The following is a 24,907-nucleotide window of genomic DNA, read 5'->3' on the forward strand; positions in this document are numbered from 1 at the left end:
TTCAAGGTCTTTAGTTTTTATGCATGAGTTATGACATTAAGTGGTGTTGCAATCAAGGGTGGTGTTGCCACCACCCTTGATTGCACTCCAATCATTTGGAGTCCCATAGTTGGATTGGTGGCCATTGAAGACTCTCCAGTACCCCTCCTTGGTAGTCATAGCATTGCAGTGAGGCTCTCCTTTTGCATTAATCTTATATTACACTGCAATTTATAACACTTGCAGTGGTGTGTTCCCTTGCATTAGAAAATACTCTGGGGTTACCTCCCAAACATCATCTAACTCCTCCATAGTTTGCCAAGGTTCTCATGCATATTCCCCTTCTTCTGGCACCTCTTTCATGATCAGTTGAGTAATTGGCATTACGCGAGGTGCTGGTGGTTGTGGTGGTATAGGCACTTCAGGTAGTCTATTCATTCCTCTCATCTCATTTTTCACGTTTGATAATTTTCCCTTGGTGCACACCCTTGGTAAATCTAATTGTTTCCGTATAGAAGGCAGCAAAGCTGAGGTAATTGAGGTACTTGTGCACACCTCTAGACTCACTTTTACACGCTCACATCTACAAGCTCCCATGTGCAAGTTCACGTATGTAGGTTCATGTATATAGGCTCATGCCTCTAGACTCATTGTCCACCAAGCTCACATCTTGTATGCAAGCTCATGTCTTCTTTTTAATGAACTCGGCTCACGTACTTCCCTTATATGAAAGGAGCCTACTTGGGACACGACATTCAAGGAATTGGGTTGGTGTTAATTCTCTATTACAAAGGACAAGAATTTTCCCTTGAACTTGTAAAGCTAGAAGAGATTGTATGACAAGAAAATCTCCTGACATAGGAGATTTTATGACAAGAAAATCTCCCATGGACATGGGTAGGTGTGTCCGTATGGACTTTATGTAATAATTATTCATACTATATTAGGTATACCTATCCCTAGACTCACGTTTGTAGGCTTATGTGTGCAAGGTCACGTGTCCAAACTCACAATTCATGTGTCCAGGTTCACGGCTCATATCTCAAGACTCATGTCTATAAGCTTATGTTTCTAGATTCACGTCTTTTTGAGTGAGACTCACCCCTACCAAGAGCTGGTTTGGCCTAGTTTTTGGCTGTTTGTGATTTTTTGGATTTATGGGAGTGTGATTAATGTTTTTAATACTAATTAATGGTTGTTATGTAACTAATTCAATGTTTCTTGATTATTTTTAGATGCATGAACAAATTATGAAAAAAATATGAAATACATGAATAAAATTGACAATTTCACTCTAATTCAACCTAATGGAGCTCAATGCTCATGTTTTTGGAGTGAATTCCACTCCTAATCACAATTGCTAAGGTGATTCTTGGATTAAAGCAATGAAATATAAGCCTCTTGGGCTCCAATTTCATGCAAATCACCAAAAACCAAGGTTTTTCCCTATTTAATACATGAAATAGAACACCTAATGTAAAATAAAATTCAAATCAAAATTAAACATAATAAATAGACATATCCAATGCTCCAAAACCATATGTTTTTCATAGAACTCCCAATAGCTTGGAATGGATGAAAAAACAAAGCTTATTAGCCCTAGGCTAGTCCCCGACAGAGCGACCCTAAATATGTTCAAGTCAAGAGCTTACCTTAGCCTTGATCAAGCATGTGGTCATTGAGTCTTTCCTTTGAGCCGTAATGCAACTTCCCAATGTGGGTGTACTAGCTTGTCCATCGCATCCTCACTCCATTCTCACATTGGAATGCTCCTTTGTCGAATGGACAAAGGGAGAGCCCTCAATGCCTGGATGGAGGCAAGAAGATATTCGTCTTTGCAGTGGTTTTATCTCACAAAAGTGGGGGAAGAAGAAGAAGCTATTACAAGAAGAAAACCTACAGCCAAACCTATCTAACATGCATTCAACAAGAAAGAAAGATTCAAAAGCAAACAAGAAGAGGGATGAGGGAGAGCTCACAAGTAAATTATTACAAGGGAATGATTGTGTATTACTTATTGCTAAAAATGACTTATATACAAGTGACTAGTTTTTACACTAGTTTAACCAAACTTAAAAATGGTATGGCCTCTATTATTAGTCTTAAGAAACTATGTACACTAAGTCCTTAGACTTTTTCTATTTGACATTAAATGTAGGGTAAGGCCACTTTATATGTTCTAGCACGGTCTTAAAAAGGTTAATAATTACTAGTCTTAAGAAACTATGTACACTAAGTTCATAGACTTTTCCTATTTCATGTTAAATGTAGGGTAAGGCCGCTTTATATGTTCTAGCACCGTCTTAAAAAGGTTTTAATATAAAGGTTAAGTGCTTATTTAAGTAGGTAAGATGTAAAGCACCTTATGGGTGGCAGGTTAGATAAACAAAACAATGTTAAATTAGGGAGTAGTTAACACCATATAAAAACAAGTATGTCAACCTAACAACTTGTTCATTGTTCCATTTGAAGACAACATGAAAAAATGATGAAGAGTCATGTTCAAACAAAGAAAAGAGATTAAATTTGTGTAGCCAACAAAACACATATTAGGTTAATCCTTTCTTCATCTAGATTTTTACCTCTAATCCCTTTTTTTCTTAGAGACAAAATCCCTTCCTACCTTTCTCCCTCCCCTCTCTCTCTCTCTCTCTCTCTCTCTCTCTCTCTCTCTCTCTCTCTCCCCCTTCACCCTCCCCCTCCCTCATATTTGGAGGAGATTAAGTGGAAATTGTTGCATCTTATGTATACCTAGGATCTCTCTCTCTCTCTCTCTCTCTCTCTCTCTCTCTCTCTCTCTCTCTCTCTCTCTCTCTCTCTCTCTCTATATATATATATATGTATATATATATATATATATATATATATATATATATATACCATGGATACCCATCTGTCTCATGGATTGAGGTGCGCCATTGGGTAGATCCGTACCTCTTCACATTAGTTAGAGATAGAGACAGGTAGATTTAGAGGCATACCTCTAGGGGACAGGATTTATCAGATTTGTTGGATAGAGCCAGAGAGACGGAGGAGCACTACATCTGTCGTTGCACAGCATATTATGAGATTCGAGGGCGCTACCATTGCCTTTTCAGGGAGGGATTTGGACAAGTGGCTAGAGTCATGGACTATTGTGATCGGCGATGCTTGGGTTTTTATCTCCTGGAGATCCGCAGGCTCAGAGAGTCCATTATCAGGAGCAGATGCCCGACTGGCACGGAGTCCACACAGAGATAGATTACTCACTTCTTTAGAGGGACTACTCAAGAGGACACACAGCCGCCCGCCGCCTAGGTAGTGGGCACCCCGTGGGACTCTAGTTGAGAGAGCTATCCAATTGGGCAGATCCAGATCTCAGAGGGCTCGCGGATCCTCACATCAAAGACAGTGCCTACACCGGAGTATTCAGAGCATCATTGTGAGGCATCAGGCTCGTCCGACCAGGCATCTCACTATGGCAGATATCCAGGCCATCCGGCAGAGACCCATGCTAGAGCTCCTCGGATGATTACCACTCCAGCCATATACTATTGGACTCACTGTCACTTTTGTACTCCCCTATATTCATGTATTCATGTATTCATGTACTCATGTACTCATATATTCATGTATTCATGTATCCATGTACTCATGTACCCCATTTTGACTAGTAGCATTACCTTCCCCTTCTCCCTAGTTGCTGCTTCCGGATGCTCCCTATACTGATGTATTGTAGGTCTAGATACTTACCTTTAGTTCTTTCTTTTCTTTTCCAGACAGTGTATCACATGTCACATGGTTGTAACTTTGGTCTCATAGGTCACTTTGGCCTTTTGAAGACAGTAATATAACATTTCATTTCATTTCTCTCTCTCATATGGAGGAGATCAAGTGGAGATGGTTGCATCTTATGTATACCTAGGATCTCTCTCTCTCTCTCTCTCTCTCTCTCTCTCTCTCTCTCTCTCTCTCTCTCTCTCTCTCTCTCTCTCTCTCTCTCTCTCTCTCTCGCTCATTCGTATATGGAGGGGATCAAGTGAGGATTGTTGCATCTTATGTATACCTAGGATTACTTTCTCTCTGGCTTGATTTCATGGCAACTTAGGTTATAAGTGGATGAAGCACTTTGGCTCTTTTGAAGAGCTTTTGTGTCCACCTAGAGAGAGAGAGAGAGAGAGAGAGAGAGGTAAACCACTGGCAAGCTTTGCATTCAAGGTAAAGTCCGAATGAATAGATCTTAGTGGGATCATTAATCCATCCCATAGCCTCACAAATTTGATCAAAATTTTCTAGGTATTGAAAAGGATCTCAATTCCATCAAATTTAGTTATCATCCTTGAGATGTCATAGGCAAAATTTCTTGAATTCCGTGTCCCGAGTAGGTTTCTTTCATACAAGGGAAGTACATACAAAACATGCATGAGTCTACATATGTGACTTGAGCTTGGACAATGAGTCTGGATACATCAACCTACATACATGAACCTATACATATGAGCTCACACGTGAGCCTACACATATGTGAGTCTAGAGGTGTGAGCCTTGATACATGAACCTACATATGTGAACCTACACATGTGAGCTTACACACGTGAGCTTGTATACACGTGAGCTTGTAGACATGAGCCTAATGTGAGTCTAGAGTCATGAACCTGGACACATGAACGTAGAAGCAAAAAAAAACAAAAGAATAAACTTAAATCTCAAAAAAACCTTGTCTGAAACCATTCTCAAACTGACTAGTGATCCCCTATTAAGAAAGCAAAAAAAAAACAAAAGAATAAACTTAAATCTCAAAAAAACCTTGTCTGAAACCATTCTCAAACTGACTAGTGATCCCCTATTAAGAAGGCTAGCTTCCTACAAGTGAGGAGATTTGTTAGGAAATGAGCTAGCAAAACATAGACGTGAGTGGAGGAGTAGTGGAATACCTCGAAATAGGAGCCACCATAGTCCTCCAAACTCCGGATTCACCAACAATGCCTTAAATTTTATGAAGAAGGCATTTAACTGCCCTATCTTTGGGCATAAATCTAGTGAAGGAGTGGGAGTAAGACCTAGAACCTTAAGGCTCGCTCCCACAGGTCAGATGATGCCACAATGTTTTAAACATTTGGTGTCGATCTTAAGTTGGTGGGTTTATCCCAAGTAAACCATGATCATCAACAACCAACCCAACAACCACAGTTATTATGGCAAGCGGGACATGTCTGTTTTACTGTACTACTAGGGATAAATGTTCCACATTACATGCAACATTAAGCACACACAACGCAAGTAGGAGTCCCATTACAAAAGCACCTTTACCATAGAATGAAGTTCCAATTCTTCTTTGTTTGGATGAGGAACAACGAACACAGGGAGGGGTAAGGAGCCAATGTCCGGGACTACCTCGTACAAAGGGATTTGCAAGGGCATTCACAAAACGTGTCCTGAGATGTCAAGAGCCTACAGCCTTAATGCTTGGCTGATAGAGGACAAGTGCTATTAGAAACTGCACATCCCAACTCCATAGGGCAAGAGATCTTGTACCCTAAAACATAGGGTTTCGTCACTCCCTTAAGTTTTCCCACCACCACGTGAATATGCATAAGATATGCTTAGGATGGTGTTTGAAATGAGAAGGGGGTTGTGACCAACATTGCACCTAGATTCTTAGAGTTGGGAATTAGGCAATCGGCACTTAATTATCCAATTACAAAGGACATGAATTTTCCTTTGAACTTGTAGATGGTATAGATTGTATGACAAGAAAATCTCCCAGGGACATGGGTAGGTGTGTCCATGTGGGTATTTATGGCTATAAGAATTGGTATGTACTATATTAGGTATACCTACCCCTAGGCTCACATTTATACGCTTATGTCTATAGACATGAGCAGACATGAGCCTGTAGACCGAGGCTTATGTTTGCAGAAGTGAGCAGACATGAACCTATAGACCTAGGCTTATGTTTGTAGGTTCAAGCTCCTAGACTCACGACTCATGTGTCCATGCTCAACGGCTCGTGTCCAGGCTCACGACTCACATATCCAAGCTCACGGCTCACATCTCCACGCTCACCTCTGCAAGCTCACATGTCTAGATTCACGTTTTTTTTTTGTGATACTAACCCCTACCAAGAGCTGGTTTGGACTAGTTTTGGGTGGTTTTGTGACTCTTTAGATTTGTGGGGGTGTGATTAATGTTCCTAATCCTAATTAATGGTTGTGATGCAACTAATTAAGAATTTCTTAATTGTTTTTAGATGGTTTTACATGCATCTACTCTACCGATTCAATAATGTATGAACAAATTATGAAAAATATGAAACGTATGAATAAAAATTGATAATTTCACTCTAATTCAATATAATGGAGCTCAATGCTCATGTTTTTGGAGTTGATTCCACTCCTAATCAACTGCTAAGATAGTTCTTAGATCAAAGCAATGAAATGTAAGCCTCGTGGGCTCCAATTTCATGCAAATCACCCAAAAAAAACAAGGTATTGCCCTACTAATAGATGAAATAGAATGCTCTCTCTCTCTCTCTCTCATATATGGAGGAGATGAAGTGAATATTGTTGCATGTTATATACACATAGGATTACTTTCTCTAGGTTGGTCTTCATGGCAACTTAGGTTATAAGGAGATAAACCACTTTGGCCCTTTTGAAGAGCTTTTGTGCCCACTTCTAATTAAGGGATCTATCTTTAATACACCTTTGACACCCATCCTAATTTATGAAGCCTTTTTTTATTGATTGGATCTCAAGGAGAGACTAGATCTTAGGGAGAATGATTGGAGGAGGATAGAAAGATTACAAGTGATGATGTTTTTTATTAGCTAGATCTTAGGGAGAATGAGGAGAGAGAGAATGCAAGTGATGATATTTTTTTGCATGACCTGGAGAAATCTCTTAAGGACCCACCCTTTCATTCTTGGAGAGTTTGGAGCTTTAACTACCTCTTAAGAAATAGGATATTGATTGACTCATCATATGTTTATACAAACTGATTTCACATGATTAGAGGTGTCGGCATCCCACAAAGGTGTAGTTCCATAGGATCACACACTAAGAATGAAAATAGTGGCTTGATTTAAAATTTGGGCTTTCTTTAAAAACACATATCACATGCCATACAAATAGCCATCAAATCAATAAAAGTTTCATCACATCATCTAAGAGTAGATATTCAAAGCACATTGCAAAAGACAATAAGATTTGTAGGCTTTCCTCTTTAGAAATTGAGATAAAGGAGCACTCCCTTTTCACATGCCCAATGTATCATGAGATACACAAGAGGTTCTATTGTCTCTTCCATGATGGATTTGGTCTGTTATTAGCATGTCATTGACTTTCCAAACCAACACTTATTGAGGTTCCATTGTCTCTTGCACAATGGAAATTTTCCATTAGCATAGGTCATTGTCTTTCCAAATCAACACTTGATTGGGAATTTGTCTATTGAAGTTGCACCAACTCGGAGATGGGCTATGCAAAGAGGACCAAACACAATTCAAAGATACTTCACAACCACTAATCCACCAGGTTCTTTGTTTTGACCTACAATTTTGGTTTCTGGTGCAAGAACCAGAAGAGGGCACAATGTTGGATGACCTAACTTAATGGACGAAGTAACGCACATTGATGATATTACAACCACCTCATCCATTCCGTTTCCAAGATGCTAGTTTAGAGAGAGCACTCTAATTGTAGCAAGATTAATGGACAAAGCCACAAAAAGCTAGAAAGCAATTGCCCATGTAGTTAAGGTATGTCAATACAAGAGATTTGGCTATATGTTTTTCTTTTGAATGATCTCTGTGGTGAGGATAGTAGTGTGGGTAGGATGTTTGAGTTGGTAATATAGTAGTAGGTTGTTTTCAAGGACATGCTAGTCCCATATCTTGTGGCAAAGGTGTTAACACAAGCATGTGTGATCAAACATTTTGAGTGAGGGCTTGTGACATCATGGGCAAAATCCTTAAAGTCTAAGGTAGAAGTCCTTTAAGGTAGATGTGTGGTTACTTAGGTGGAATTTTCTTAACACTCATCCTATAAAATTGAGCCACAAAAGTGGCTTAAGGTTGATTTCTATGTAAAGGCAAGTCATTAAAATTTCATGAAACCACTTGAGAATGCTTAGTTAGCATACATATACCTATGGTAAAATTTTGGAAAAGAAAAAATATACCTAGTAAATTTATGATTTCTAAAATTTTAAAAAAAAGTGAAATTGTTGTAATACCCTTATCTTCCAAGATATGTGTATTAAAAAGTGTCTTTAGATGATTGACGGTACATTTCATAAACCTAAATGCATATAGAAGAATGTTTTTATGCTTAAAAATTTGTTTCTTTCCTAGCTCTTGACATGAGCCCATCAAGAAATTTTCGATCCGGAAAATCTTTGGGGCACAGTTTATCAAAGGTTTTGAACTGCTAACTGCTGTTCAGCCATGGCCTTCTCCCCTAATACACTGTAAATGATTCCCTGCAGTAGTAGAATAAACATCTCAATCAATAAAGCCTGTCACAGTTCAAAGGAACAAGGTAGAAAATAGTGAATAACTGGTCAAAATGGAAAAGGAGAAAGCGACTTGAACTCTTGGACCATAATTCAGCATGGATTTTACATCTAAGAGAGCATACCTGGCAAAGATAAGGATGAAAATCATTTACATCTTCATCCATCATCTCCTTGTAATGCTGTAATGCTTCATGCAAATGTCCCTGCGAAATTTATTTAATTTTGAAAACCACTTCAGGATTCTGTATAAAATATCTCAGCGAGGATTAAACTTCCACGATGCACACACAATAATGAGATAATGAGGTTAGGTACAAAGCACAAAATGTGACCTTTAAAAGGTCACTTAAAACACCATAGGGGTGTGTTCACACACGAGGGTTAAAACCATATGATATACAAAGTGTCCCACAGGTGGAGAATTATTACTCCTAGTTCACACATCACTACTATAAACTTACGAATCCCCCCCTATGTAGTGACATGTGCAGAGTAAATGCAGATCAATCTTCAAAAGGTAGTAAACCCAAAACTTTTCTCTAGGCGGAGCTCTACTGAACAGTGTTGAAAAGCAGTTGCAGAAAACACACTTAGCAACCTACCAATGGTTAGTACATCGGCTATGCATGAATCTGTTCTATTGCAAGACGACATACTGAATGTTTGGTCTCATGCATAAGGATTTCTCTTGTCAGATTGAGAGGAGTTGACGGAATAGCAAAGCAAAAAGTCAAACTGAGTTGACCGCGAGTCAAGGCACCATTGGCAAGAGGAGACTGAGCCGGATCAAAAAGCAAAAAGCCGCTTTTTCAAAAGCAACTCTAGGGCCAAAAAGCAAGGCTTTGAAGCCAGAAAAGCAAGGCATAAAAGAACTTTGAAAAGCTAGTCCTATTTGAGTAATATTTTATTGTATAAAGTAAAAAGGGAAAAGCAAAGAGAAAAAGACAAAAGCAAAAGCATGGTTAAGCTTTTGGCAAAAAGTAGGACCCTCCTCATGTATAAAAAGGCTTGAACCTCTCTTGTAGCGCCACGAACAAGATCTTTGAACTATCATAATAGCTTAAAGAGCATCTCCTTCATCGCCATCATCAAGATTGTGAAAGTGTGTGCGAGAAGATCATCATCATCATCATCAACGCCATCATCACCTTTGCGCCTACTGAAATCACCGCCTAGATGCAGCTACTATTGCCGCCTGGCCGTACTATACAACCACCTGTGCTGTTGTTCCTCCGTACCATCAGTGCCGCCAACCACAGCCACCTGATCGTGCCGCCAATACCGCCATGTACTATTTTGGACACAAGGTGTTTCTACTGACCTTCTTCGTGGACCTATGGAGCCCAAGGACCTAATGAAGGGAACAACTATCAGGCCGATCCAGGACTTAAAGACAGAAACCAAGGCCGTCTGAGGTCTAAATGTGCAGTTTGAAGTATGGGATCTGATCGTGGTCATCTCATAAGTGGAGTTGCAGCAAAAGCATGAAACTGCGGCTATATCATCAAAAGATTATCATGACTTCCAGCAATTCAAGCATTTGCTCAGAGATGAAGAATTCCTTGCTTGGAGAGCTAAGAGGAAACAAGATCAAAAAAAAAAAAAAGAGGGCTCAAATGTTTGAAGATTTCATCAAGGATCGAGCCATTGAAGCCGAAGGAGTCAAAGCAGCCAAAGCAAGAAGCCAAAGAGATCGGAAGATCATCAGATTGACATCATGCCAAGAAATTAATCAAGAAGTTTTTGCAGTGGATGCTAGTCCATTGCATTCCATTGCAAGTTTTGACAAAGAAAACCATGGGAATCTTTCTGAGCCAAATGTTCTGAAATGAGAAACTAAAGGTTTCTTACCAGAGTAGGCCTCTTGAGGTGTAACATCCTTAAGTGCCTTTCTCATTAAAGAGCTATTGTGCCCACTTTGGAAGTGGCTTTCCTTGTGGTGTAGCAGCAGGCTGTTATGATGTGTGAGAGCCTTCATCCTCTGAAAACTCCTCCTCCTTGAGAGGAAATCTAACTGGTGGGTTGGTGGACTATTTCTCCAGCTGATGATAGAGTGGATGGACCTCCTTCCTCCACTGAGTGTGGCTATTCTACAAATACCACATCTCGGCTGGCCACAATCTTCTTTGCCTCTATATCATAGAGCTGATATACCTTCGACTCTTGACTACATCCAAGAAAGATACACTTCTTGCTTTTGGCATCTAGCTTGGTCCTGGATACATCTGGAATATGCACATAAGCATTGAAACTTTATGCTAACAAAAGGACCAATATTGATTATTCTAGATTTGTCAAAACCTATTACATTGAGGCAGTCTTGAACCAAGAGAGCCATGTTGTGGCCTACGAAAGTCAAAGACAACAAGGTAGCGGATGCTTTATCTCGAAGACCCATGGGCCATGCAATTTCTATGGATTATTTTATGCACTTTATTTTTTTATGAAAGACCAGGACTTTAAGGATATTTGAAACACATTGCAGAATGGAGATTTGGTGACCTTTTATGTCATCAATAAGGGTTCTCTTATGATGCAAACCCAGGTTATGTGTGACAAAAATCCTATACATCCCGTCTTTCTTTTGCACCAGCAACACAGGTGAGCAATAAGGAGATAAACTAGGGCGTATCAACCCTTTCTCAAGCAAATCATTAACCTGCGCCATAATCTCTTCTTGCTAACTTGCACTCACCCTGTAAGGAGGTCTATTCGGGAGCGTACTCCCAGGTATCACATCAATACGATAATCCTCGGGACGCTCAGGTGGCAACTCTCCTGGTAATGCATCCCTGAAACAATCACCATAACCATGCAAAAAGTCTATGCGCTCTTGGGTTAGATGATCTACATTTACATTCTCATGTTCAGATTGTTCTCGTACAAAAACCAAGTAAGAACAAGCTGACTTCTTCATTATTTTGGAAACCTGAACATGACTTACAATAGGTATGGTACTACCTGGAGTACCAGCTTCTATAACAAGCTCTCTACCTCTATGAACAAAGCTGATTTTCTTGGACTTATAGTCCTTCTTGGGCTCCATACGAGCATGCCAACGCATCTCTACCAAAACATCACATCTTGTGAGAGGAGCAACCAAGAAACTCTCATGATCAAGATATCCCTATATATGAATTCGGAGTTTGCCAATGATAAACGCTACATCAACTTCTTTACCCTCAAGGCGGCATCTGCATTCATTTGAGTCCCAAAATCTGATACATCCAAGCCTATGGCAGTAGCCATCTGTACCGAAATGAAATTATCTGTGGATGCATCATCAAACAAAAAGAGTGCGGGCTGATCCCTCAACTGTCCCCATGCTTTGATCCGGGGGTTGCCCCGTGTTACCCTGCACATCGGGCACCACATTCACACGAGGCTTTTCTACATTAGAATCTGCATTCTTGGGGTTCGCGGGCATTTAGGATATATGTGATCCTTACTACCACAACCAAAACATTTCCCATCACGTACATAATCAAGCCTCTGCTGTTTTGACAGCCCAAAATCATTGCATTTACCCCCCGGCTTCTTAGACGAGTTTCCCTTTGTATCTGAGGCATCTTTTTGCTCACTTTTAGAGGGCTGTCCACCCTTTTTCTGGTCATAACCAGCCCGTCTCTTGCCCTTAAATGAATCTGAATTTGACTTGTTTTTAACCCACTTCATATGCAAATTTTCAGCTATGAGTGCTGAGTTTATCAACTACTGAAGAGTCTGATTTGGGTACACCTGTAAGCTCTCTTGAATGATGGGGTGAAAACCTGATTCAAACTTCCGTTTCTTCTCCCCATTAGAAAGAGACATAAAGGGAGTAACTTTCAGCAATACCTTCCAGTACTTAGCTATATATGTCTGCACTGTCTCCCTGCATAACGGTGATGAGGATCTACATCTCCTGATGTACTAGAATCTGCATGTGCTTCCACGCGGGGAGTCCTTTTTGTACGTGCATCACCCAATACATACTTTTTGCCTTTCAAATAAGATATGGCCAGCTCTCTAGGATCTTCATATCCCATCTCTGCTGCTATGGCCTCAAAGGTTGCATCGTCACCTGAATCCTTCTTTTTCTTTTCATTCAAAACCCTTTGCACATCAAGGTCATTCTTGAGAGACCGCAATTCAGTTGTCTCCTCACGATAGCGTCTAACTTGACGCTTGAGAGCCTCTAGCTCTGAAAGTACATCGGCCTGGTTAGAATATGCGGATTTAGCAGACCACTGTGCATCTGAATGCTCACCAAACCATGCTTGCATGCTCATGTTTCACAATCTGTATGCTCAGCAAAAGCTTTCCTTATGCCCAAAAATTGTCTTTCTCAAGCAAAGAAAGAAACCAATGCTCTGATTCCACTGTCACACACGGGCACGTGTATATGGAACCAATTCACTACCAAAACAACATACATACATCAACCATTCCTGGCATATACATGATTACCATCATTGTGAAACATTACATGAGCTTATACATCCTGCAAACATAAACCAACTTGCACATGACACAGCACTAGGGGCTGAAGTTGGGCCAGCCCCCCCCCCCCCCCCCCCCCCTCCCTGAGGTATCTTTATCACCAACAGAAGTATTTATATGTACAAGATGCGGGTGCCCGGAGAGTACACACTCATCCAGCTGACACCAGATTTATCCAACTGTGGAAACATAGGTAAACACATTGCCTGCAACTCCTCGGTCACCAACAGCGGTCACCAACCAAGGTCGAGCAGTCACCAAAAACTCTTGTTGCAACACCCTCGATCACCAACCAAGGTTGAGCGATCACCAACCGCTCCTGTAAAACACTCTTGGTCACCAACCAGGGTAGAGTGATCAACAGCCACTCCTGTACTTTGATAGAGCGGTCACCAACGCTCTCACAAAGTGCTGTCCCAAACCTGCAAAACTGTCAAATCCCCACGGATCCCCTCGTGATCGATCTTGGTTCGAAACTCGAATCCTGCAAACAAACGAACAACAAACAACAAAGGGGATGCAGGCCTGACTCACCTCCCAACCATGACAGCCGTGGGCGAGCCCACAGTCTTGGCTGTCCCCACCGAGCCACGAGCTGAGCTAACTAGGTTGACGTACCGACCAATCTCCTCCTCGCGACGTCCCATACCGCCACGAAGCTGCCCTCGCGGGCCTCGAGATTGCTGCCGGCCTCGGCTGCATAAAGCAGGTGCACGTCTGCACTAGATCCAGGCTCCAAGACCATAGAGCTCTCACAAACTCGCGAGACTCTCCATAATACAATAACTAACCTTGGCCACCCTTTTATAGGCTCTTCGCCGGTCATCGGGCGTCCACACTTGGCCGGCCGCCCGTCCATACTTGGGTGCCCGCTCGTTAGTATTTCCCTAACTCAGCTCGTCAATCAGCCTGCCTAGTTCCAAGCTTCCCCGAGCCTCGAAACTAGTCTTGCATGCGTATAGCACACGGTAGATACCCACTGTGCATATGACATACTCCCCTTCCTCTAAGAGCTCACTCCTGAGCTCACTAAAAAGCCAGGGTAATGTCTCTGAAGAGAAGTCAATGTCTCCCATGTAGCGTCCTCCTCAACACGATCCTTCCACTTGATCTTATATTCCGTGATAAGCGTATGACGCAATCTTCGTTTACGAAATCCAAGAATCTTTTCAGGTTCGTGCGGAACAAATGTCATGTCCTGGACATCTATAATTTCTTGAGGAGTAACTAACTGATCTGCTCCACCCAGTACTTCCTTAAGTCTACTGACATGAAATACAGGATGAACTTTCACATGAGAAGGCAAATCCAATTCATATGCAACTGAACCAATCCGTCGTGTAACACGAAATGATCCACAGTATCTAGGGGATAATTTCGGAGATCTACCTGTCCGTAAAGTCTCGGAATCTTTCGGAACTCGCAAATACACCATCGTTCCTTCAGAGAACTCTCTAGGTGAACGATGTCTATTAGAATAAAACCTGTCTCGGTCTTGAGCACTTCTAATAGATTCCTTTGCAACTTGTAACATTTCCTGCATATCTTGCAAAAAATTACGTGCTGCATCATGCTGAAGTCCTGAGAATCCTACTGTAACAGGTGATCTTGGTTGAAAACCGTACATAAGCATGAAAGGACTAAACCCTGTACTCGTATGCTTAGTACTGTTATAAGCAAATTCTAACATAGGAAGATAATCCTCCCATGAACTTTGTCTTTTGGATACATATGCTCGAAGCATAACCTCCAAAATCTGATTCACTCTTTCAATCTGGCCATCAGATTGAGGATGATCTCAGGAACTCAAATTCAAAGTTGTTTCCAACTTCTCGAAAACAAGTTTCCAAAAGTCACTCGTAAACTTAGAGTCCCTGGTCACTGACTATGTCCTGCGGTAACCCGTACAGTCTAAACAATTGCTCGATAAACTGCCGAGCTAATTGCGTAGCTGTAATAGTCTTCCGGGTCGGTAAAAATCTAGCCATCTTTGTCAAGCGGTCTACCACAACCCAAATAGAATTGTGGCCGTGATGTGTTCTTGGCAATCCGGTAATAAAATCCATGGAAATACTTTCCCATTTATTACCTGGGATTTGCAAAGGATGCAACAACCCAACCTGTCTAAAGCGTTCAGCTTTATTTGCCTGACAAATCTGACACTTGAGAACATAATCTTCTACATACTCTTTCATCTTCGGCCAATAAAAAGTGTGTTTCACTAACGATAGCGTCCTGTGTACCCCAGGGTGTCCAGCAGAAGGGGCGTCGTGACACTCCTTCAGAATCTTGGACCGAATGTCCGGGATCTGTGGTACACAAATTTTGTCATTACGGAATAGTAAACCATTCCGAATCATCCACTGACCTCCTGCAGCCTGTATAGTAGACTGCTCAGTCCCGAGTCTTGGTCAATCAATGAGCTCCCGTCCTGGATCTTCTGCCAACATGGACCAAAATAACTATCAGTCTTGCAAAGCCCTCTCAATGACTGAAATAAGTCAGTAGAAATCTCGGTGAACAACAAAGTATTCACCTCTCTAATCCGACTAAGCGCATCTGCAATATTATTCATGGACCCTTTCCGATAACGGATCTCAAAATCAAAATCTTGCATTAACTCTGCCCAACGAGCTTTCCTGCCTCTCAAATCATCCGCATCACACACATACTTGATTGACTGATGATCAGTCAATACCACAAACTTGGAGCCATATAAATAATGTCTCCAAACCTTGAGAGCATGAATCACAGCATAAAGCTCCTTCTCAAGGGTTGGCCAACGAGCTTGAGTGTCGTCTAGCTTTTTACTTTCAAAAGCAACCGGTCTACCATCTTGAAATAAAGCAGCCCCGATAGCATAGTCACTGGCATCAGTTTCAAGAACATAAGGCCGACTAGGATCAGGCAATGCTAAGATAGGTGCTTCCTTGACTTTATCTTTCAAAAGTCTGAAGGCCATATCCAAATCGTTATTCCAAGTGATAGGCTGATTGGACTTACGTCCACGACCTTTCAATAAGTCGGTCATCGGTAGTGTGAGCTGACAGTACTCTCGTACAGATTTCCTAAGAAAAACAACAAAACCGAGAAAAGAACGAAGTTGTTTCACTGTTCGCGGTATAGGCCAGTCCAAAACCTTCTCAACTCGGTCATAGTCAACGCTCAATCCATCTCGAGTGATCTTGTGTCCCAAGTAAATGATGTCAGTCATAAAGAACTCACATTTACTCAACTTAGCATATAGTCCATTCTGTCTCAAAATAGATAAGACAATCATGAGGTGTCTGACATGATCCTCAAGAGTACGGCTATATATCAAAATATCATCCAGGAACACTACCACAAATTTTCCCAAATGTTCACGAAAAAGATCGTTCATCATTTGCTGGAAAGTGGCTGGAGCATTGGTTAACCCAAAAGGTAATACGAGAAACTCGTAATGGCCATACCTAGTCCGAAAGGCGGTTCTTTCGACATGCCTTTCATGAATACGTATCTGGTGATAGCCAGTACGCAAATCTATCTTCGTGAAATATTTCGCTCCTGCTAACCGGTCAATTAGGTCATCTGATCTAGGGAGAGGATAACGGTTCTTAATAGTCAACTTGTTCAATCTTTTGTAATCTATACACATTCTCCAAGTATTGTCCTTCTTTCTCCTAAGCAACACAGGTGCACCCCAAGGTGATTTACTTGGACGGATCTGGCCCATCCTCAAATAATCTGCGAGTTGTTTAGCCAACTCATCTTCCTCAACTTGGCTTATCCTATAAGGTGGAATACTCACAGGATGAGCACCAGGGATCAAGTCAATACGATGATCTACTGCCCGTTCAGGTGGTAAACCCGATGGCAGTTCCTTAGGAAATACATCTTGAAACGAATCAAGTATCTTCTGTAATTCTTTGCTTTCAAACACACTTAATTCATTCACATCCAAGGAAGGGATGAGAAAAGAAGAAAGTGGAATTAAGACACAATGGAAAGCGGTGTACAAAGAAGAATTCATTATATTTCCAAAATCAATAGTATTTACAAGAGGTCCCTGAGAGGGATGAATACAATCACCTAAAATACTATACTTGGTGTCCCTATGCTGAAAAGAAAAAATATGACTAGACTAATCTATCTGGACGTCAAGAGTCTTAAACCACTCAATCCCTAATAATAAGTCTACATTTTCCAGATGCATAACATAGCATTCCAGAGTATCTTTGTAGTCCTGAATCTGGATTGGAAGCATCTCGACCTTGCGATCCCAAACTTGTCTTCCCGCAGGTAGACGTACCTCATAGGTATGGTCGCTGAGTGTCGTATCAAGACTCAATTTCTGCACAAGTTTGTAGTTAGCAAAGTTATGCGAACTGCCAGGGTCTAAAAGAATGTGAATTTTATGGCCATTCACTTCTCCATAAACTCGGAGAAGATCATGCATGCCAAATACTTTAGAATTGAACAGACAATCAGAACAAGTACTAGGGCGAGAAAGTACAGTAATTGACGTACCTGTCAAAGACAACTGGTTAGCTGCCTTTGGCTTGGGTCCTGCGTTTGACTTGGTACCCTTTTGCTTCCGGCACTCATTACGCATGTGTCCTTTTTCTTCGCAGATAAAACAACGTCCTTCCTTCTTGAGCTTCAAAGTCCTAAGGAGTCGTTTCTTCTTCGCTGGTGTCGAAGTTGTATTCTTCGAAGGTTGGTCCGAAGACTTGCCTTCAGTCGTGTTAGCCATAGGTGCAGAGAACTTTCTTTTATGCTTATTCCCCTGCTCGATAACGGGTTTTGACTTGGAAGAGACCATCGTATCATCATAGATACGAGCTGAATGAATAGCCTCGTCCAAAGTTTTGCATTTGTTATTTTTAACCTGTAATCGGTACGAGTCGGGTAAACCAGCTACGAAAAACCCCAAAAGAGTAGTGGGATCCATCTTTGTAGCCTTCATCTGCAAGTCACGAAACTTCTGGAGGTAGACCTCATAAGTGAGGTGCTGCGAGGTCATGGTCAAAGCTGAAAACCGGGCAACAACATCGTAGTCAGCCTCTTTCTTGAGGAATTCTTTCTTGAAAATATCTTCAAATTGTGCCCAAGTCGTTGGCTTAGGGTTCAGTTCCTTCTACCAAAGCAAAGCTTTGCCGGACAGGAAACCTGCTGCTAACTGTATCTTCTTTCCATCATCATATGGATGAAACTGAAAGTGAACTTGCCACTTATGTAGCCAAGTGTCCACGATCTCCTTGGTTCGCTGATTTTGCTCGCCCCCGAACGGTTCCGGAGTAATATTGGGACCTAAAGCAGAAGCCAAGGTATCCATTCCCGAAAAAGTAGAGAGGGTAGTGGTCAAGAGAGCGATGGAGTTCTGCAAAGCCTGCATCTGGGCTGCGATTTGTGCCTGACGTTCCGCCGAAGAAGCTTCGAGAGCTACTTTGAACTCTTGGAAATCTGATTTTGACACAAACTCGTCAAAAAGATCGGCATCAGTGCCTTCCGTAGCCGGCAAGCCTTCGCGTTCCACGAGGGGCTCCAACTCTGATTCTTGGGTCGACATCGTGAAGAGGGTACGTGGAGAGAAAATTTGGTCTTTGCACAACAAAAGTGCGTGCGAACTTGAGAGCTTGAGAGCTTGAAAACTTGAGAACTTGAGAACTCGAGAGATGTGTGGTAAGAAGCCCACTTGAGGGGGTTAATAAAGGTTTCCCAAAAGCCAAAAAAAATCTCGAAAAGCTAGGCTTAGCTTTTGTGTTTTTTTTTTCTTGAATATATATATATATATATATATATATATATATATATATATATATATATATATATATATATATGGATATATATATTCGCTTTTCTTTTAAAAAAATAAACACCTTTGGAAACCTTAGAGAGGGGAGGACTTTTAAACCTTTTTTTAAAAAAAAAATTAAACTCCCCGAAAAAAAAACAAAAAACAAAAGCAAGAAAAAATGTATGCTTTCCTTGCGTTTTTTTTTTCGCTTTCCACCTAATCTGGTGGCGTCACCCCGTCGGCCATCTCACATGGCGGCTGTTGGCGTCACCTGCTTCCTTGCGCCAACCTGCGCCTGCCGTCGGCTGCTGGAACCCCGTCGGCTGCTGCTGGAAGCCTGCGCTGGTCGCCTACAAGTCATGGCTGGGCGCCTGCGTAGGTCTGGGTGCTGCCCGCCTGGCCTGTGCGCCGGCCTAGCCTGGGCACCAGCCCAACGTGCCTAGCCTGGGTGCCTAGATGGCCTGGTTGCCTGGCCGCCTGGCTTGGCAGGCCTGGCCGCCTGGCTACACAGGCACGTGCGCCTGCCTGCCAGCCAGCCGTCGCTAGCATACCAACGTCCCCGCCAGCGCACAAACCTGACCACCTATAAGCGATCCAGCCAAACAATCGAACAGCACAATCTCTTGCTCTCTCTCTCTCGTGCGCCAAAAAGCTACGAAAAGGAAACATGCTTTTTTCTGTTTTTCTCTCACGACTGTACATGCGACTGCACACAAGGCCTCTTCTTTGCAAAAACATTCAACCCTACCAAAACTACCATCTTCCATCAACATGGGGTTCTTTGATGAAGAAAAAACACATACAAAATCTGAAAACTGCAGTATGCACAGAAAAAACAGCAAGCTTTTTAACACATACCGTTCTTCGACCTCTTCTTCTCTACCTACCGACTTGCTCGTTCACGAGGTATGCTCTGATACCACTGTCAAATCCCCACGGATCCCCTCGTGATCGATCTTGGTTCGAAACTCGAATCCTGCAAACAAACGAACAACAAACAACAAAGGGGGTGCAGGCCTGACTCACCTCCCAACCATGACAGCCGTGGGTGAGCCCACAGTCTTGGCTGTCCCCACCGAGCCACGAGCTGAGCTAACTAGGTTGACGTACCGACCAATCTCCTCCTCGCGACGTCCCATACCGCCACGAAGCTGCCCTCGCGGGCCTCGAGATTGCTGCCGGCCTCGGCTGCATAAAGCAGGTGCACGTCTGCACTAGATCCAGGCTCCAAGACCATAGAGCTCTCACAAACTCGCGAGACTCTCCATAATACAATAACTAACCTTGGCCACCCTTTTATAGGCTCTTGGCCGGTCATCGGGCGTCCACACTTGGCCGCCCGCCCGTCCATACTTGGATGCCCGCCCGTTAGTATTTCCCTAACTCAGCTCGTCAATCAGCCTGCCTAGTTCCAAGCTTCCCCAAGCCTCGAAACTAGTCTTGCATGCGTATAGCACACGGTAGATACCCACTGTGCACATGACAAAAACAGTAACCAGCCATGGTTTTGGCTCACTGGCCACCCACAGGTTCCACCAGATCACATCCCCAGGCCTAGTACTTGTCTAGGGACATGTTTGCTCAAGTTTCGTCGCGAGAAACCTCCTGCAAACCTATAAAAACAGCCAATAATGGCCCTTATAACAGTCGGCCAGCTCCTGTAGATGCTCTGCTCACTCCGTCCAAGCCCTATTCTCAGCAAAGAAGCCCAAAAACAGTCCCAACAGCCATACACAAGCTCCTGGAGCCAAATCGATCAGCCTGCAGCACCTGTAGATGAAGTCGACCTGCCCTGTAGAGAGAGAAATAGCAGCCAGCCAGCCCTGGGACCCTTGTACTTCGCATGTATTTCGCCTGTAGCTCATGCATATGAGTAAACTTGCAGTTTTTCTTGTCCACACAGCTCCTAACAACCCACGATTTCCAGTTGAGTGCTCTACAAGTCAGGGCTTGCCCACTTTGGCCCTCCCACACCCAGAATAGCAACTCGTGGAGTTTTTTGGGAGTGCCCAGGTGCCCATCTCTCATATTTGGCCTTGGTTCATCAAAAATAGTCCACCCTGATGTGAACTCACTTATAAAATTTTAAGTGTGTCTGCCCACACTTTAAGTGAATGTGAACCCTACACCCAATAAACCTTAGTAACATGAAATAATGAATAAATTGGGTTAAGTGTGCACACTTACCACCTGCAAAACACATAAGGAAACTATATGAGTCCCAAACAGGTGTGCACACTCGTATCCACGAGTTGTCCAGGCGTCCCCGATGCCCGTGGACATTCACAGGCAAAATACCAGGCAATGTCCAGGCATCAAAAACAAGTCATCCATGCATGTGCAACTCACATACATATGCTGGTGCTCAAACATAGTGGATGAAATCTCCCAACTTACATCTTGTACATCCAACTAGCCCGTTCACAGGCGCCGTCCACACAGGACCAAAAAGTACTCACCAGGGTAACCACCCTTCCATGAGTCCATAAATCCTGCCAAGAACTCACACCAAGATACCAATCCTTCCATGGAGCCCTTCCACATGTATTCAATCATGACATCATTTCAGACATCTCCGAGAGAAGTGGTGACATCTTTCCACATGGAAGAGGATATTACAAAAACAAATGAAATAGATGTGCAAGATTTAGATCTTAATGAGTATGAGGATATAGAGATGAAGGAAATGAAAGAAAAAATCTCTAATATAGAGAATAAACTTGAGAAAATGATGGGTCTTCTTAGCTCCCTGATGGGAGGAGGGGAAGGATTGGGAGTAAAAGAAATATCTAAAAACATTGATGAGGAAAGAGAAAAAACTCTAAAAAAGGATTGAATGGAACCATAGTTGAAGAGAGTCCCAAAACTAGAGACCAAGGTATGATATTCAAAGATTTAAAGACGCCCACTTTTAGTAGAAAAGAGAAGGCGGTCCATAATTTTTTACAAAAATAGCAAGATTTGCATCTTTTAAGAAATGTGCCTGATCATAACCGCCCAATTGAAGCTAGTATATCCTTACAAGGCAAAGCAAATAAGTGGTGGATGAGTTTAGCAAACGCTAGGCAAGTACCCGATTCTTGGGATTCATTCAAGAAATTATTCTTAAAGGAATATTTTCCTGAAAATAAAGAAGACCGAAATTGGGTGAAGTGGGATAATTGTTCTATGAAACAAAAGAATTTAAATCTCACTCCTCAATATATGAATGAGTGCACAGAGTCCCCTTTCCCTTTCTTCTGTTGATTCTTTCCTTTACCTCATGCAGCCAAAGCTCCATCAAAACCACCAGAGATGCTAGTCCGCTCTTCAAAGCGAGACTCAATCTACATAATGGAGGAAAGAACTTTCTCACAAGTAACTGGAACAGGACCAGGAGAAGAAACAAGAGACTGAAAATAAGCATAAAATCTCTCTGGAAGCTTGGAGAGAAGCCGAATAGCCATATCCTCTGTAGAGATATTGTCATGACCCTGTGAAAATGGAACAGCACAAGTGTGGACATGGTGGTTGCTGAGCAAAATAAATATTAAATAATTCATATTTGGGGTGCCCGGACAAAGGGAATGATGTGTGGACATCTTCAGGTGTGAAGGGGGACCAAGAACATTAATATTTTTAATGTCCTAACCATGGGTGGCCCCTAGGCCTAAGTGGCCCTTAGGAACTTTAATAAACATTAAAGTAAGGGCCTTAGGATATTTTTGGAGGGAGGAAACTCCACTTTTGGAGTTACACGTCTCTCTCTCTCTCTCTCTCTCTCTCTCTCTCTCTCTCTCTCTTGCTTTTGGGGAAGTGTGCAAGCTACATGCAAGGAGAAGGAAAACGTTGTCGACTGGCTGCTGGTGTTTGGCTGCATACAGAACTGCCTGTACAGACCCTGGTTGTACAGTCCACGTGGCTGCTGTACGACTGCAGGTACAGGTTCAGGCAGCGCTGGTTCAGGCGGCGCTGGCAGGAACAGACAGTAGCAGGCGACTGCTGTGCAGGTGCTGACCTGTACAGTACATGCGGCTGCAGACCTGTACGGATAGGTACATGCGACAAGGAAACCTCTGTCCAGCTGGTACAGTCGGGTACAGTGCAGACCCGTACAGCTAGTACAGGCGGAGATGCATCAGCAGCTGGTTGCCGGCGCAGAGACTATACAGACAGGTACAGTAGGGTTTTACTAACCTGTACGGACAGGTGCAGCCGGCTTCCGTACTGTTCAGTCCTGAACACATTGCAGTCAGAGCATTTCTAACTGCAGGCGGTGCTTTATCAGAGCATAGTTGGTACATCAATCAGGTGGTTGCAGGGAGGAAAGTACAGACAGTCTTTGTCAAGTACAGGCTGGTACAATCAGTCCCACGGGTGCAGAACCACGCATTGATTTGGTAAGCTCTAAACTTGTCCATCTTTCTTTCTTTCCACTGGCTTATGTCTGCTCTGCAGAGTTGTGTTATCTGGTCCCTTGTGAGAGGAGGGGTATGGCAGTTTGAAGGGTGGAAACAGAGACTGGACAGTGGATGTATATGTGAACTGAGTTGTGGAACCATGTACATGGAATATGCCAGATGTGTGCTCAAAGCTGCCCTGCTGAATTGTCTTGGTTGATCAGAGGGAAGCACAGAGTGTTGCTTTTGTGGGACACAGATCTCTGTGTGAATCCTCTGAGCTAAGAGGCCCTTGAAGGCTGCCAGATTGGACATACAGGTTTAATCTCCTGGCTGGTTTTGTTGTACTCAGTTTTACATCTCATTGAATTTGAATAAAGAAATACTGAAAGGGGCGCCAAGCTTTGGGGCCAACAGGTGTCGATTTCATTTTAGTTTTGGGGCACTCTAGCTCCAGTTAATTTTGTTACTTATTTGGACTACAAGTGGAAGGGTGACTGCTAGTCTACCGCACTTTGGTTTCTACTAGAGGCCGGTTTCAAGGTTCCGTTGCCAGGACCCATCATCAACTTTCTTAAGGGGATGAGCTCGTGGTTGACTCGACGAAAGTCATTGCTGAAAAATTCAGTAACATGTCTGATACAGAAGACGACTATTTTTATAATGAAGAGGAAGAGCAAGAGACCTCTCCTGAGCGAAATGAATCTGAGGATATTCTTGCAGGAGAACAGGCTACAGATGATGCACGAGATGAGGATGTAACACAGCCAGAAGATATGCCTAGTAAAGAGGAAGATGATGCTCAGTTTAAAAATCGTTTGGCTAGTGTAATGGATGTGTTTATGCAGCTCACACAAAGTGAGAAGTTTGCTAAATTTATGAGATCCCGTTCTGAGCCTGAAAAGAAGAAGAAGAAGGTGCGTTCTAAGAATCTACCTCAGGGTCATAGTGGTGCCTTCGCACAAGATCCATCTTTTGGACAATTTCCGAACATGCAACATGCTTTTGGTGCTAACTCACAGAGTTCCTTTTTCGAAAGCCATCTATTCCTCAGCAGTCTATGCATCCAGGTTATTTTGGTGGTGGCTCTGTGTTCCAATCCATGACTGGGGGTTATCCTCAGGGAGGCATGGGTATGCCAGGGACTTTTGGAGCAAATTGTCAGCCTGGTATGCAAGGGAATATGTATGGTGGTATGCAGTCCGGAATGCAAGGAAATATGTTTGGGGGCATGTAACCTGGAATGCAAGGAAATATGTATGGGGACATGCAGCCCGGTATGCATAGTGGTATGTTTGGAAACATGGCTGGAATGTATGGCATGCCAGGTGTGGGAATTGGTAATGTTGACCCTATGATGGGCATGAATGCTAGGGGTAGCAATCTTGTGAAGCCACTTCCTTACGATAATCTAACGCCTATGGGTAAGGCGAAGGATTATAAGGAAGGGGGAGCTGCTGTGAAATTTGATACATTTAGTGGGGCCAAAGATAAGTTAAAGGCACTTACCTTCTTACAGCAGTTTGATGCTGCTTTTTCTGGTGGTAATTACACGGAGTCCTCTAAGGTGAGAAAAGCTGCGACTTTTCTCAAAGGCAATGCATTGCAGTGGTGGTCTACTCTTCTTTTGCAAGGCATAGCACCATCTACTTGGGTACAGTTTAAACAGGTGTTCTCTTCCGTATGGCTCACATCTACTTTTGAGGTGGATGTAATGACAGCATGGCACAAGTTGGATGCATCAAAGTGTGAAAATCTTGAAGATTACAATAAGAAGTTTTGGGAAGCTTTA

At 42.7% G+C, this 24,907-nt stretch overlaps 1 pseudogene across 1 annotated transcript in view; it reads right to left on the reverse strand.

Moving 5' to 3' along the window:
- Positions 1–8,206: 8,206 nt before the first annotated feature.
- LOC147617403 (protein SLOW GREEN 1, chloroplastic-like) overlaps positions 8,207–24,907 on the reverse strand; it is a 63,735-nt pseudogene continuing 47,034 nt past the window's right edge. The window contains exons 3-4 of the transcript XR_015262185.1: positions 8,598–8,678; positions 8,207–8,439 (exon numbers count right to left, since the gene is read on the reverse strand). The product of XR_015262185.1 is annotated as a protein SLOW GREEN 1, chloroplastic-like (transcript). The remainder of the gene's footprint in view (positions 8,440–8,597; positions 8,679–24,907) is intronic.

Source organism: Cibotium barometz, chromosome 36, assembly GCF_041138505.1.
Source record: "Cibotium barometz isolate CiBa-2024 chromosome 36, ASM4113850v1, whole genome shotgun sequence".
Taxonomy (NCBI): Eukaryota; Viridiplantae; Streptophyta; class Polypodiopsida; order Cyatheales; family Cibotiaceae; genus Cibotium; species Cibotium barometz.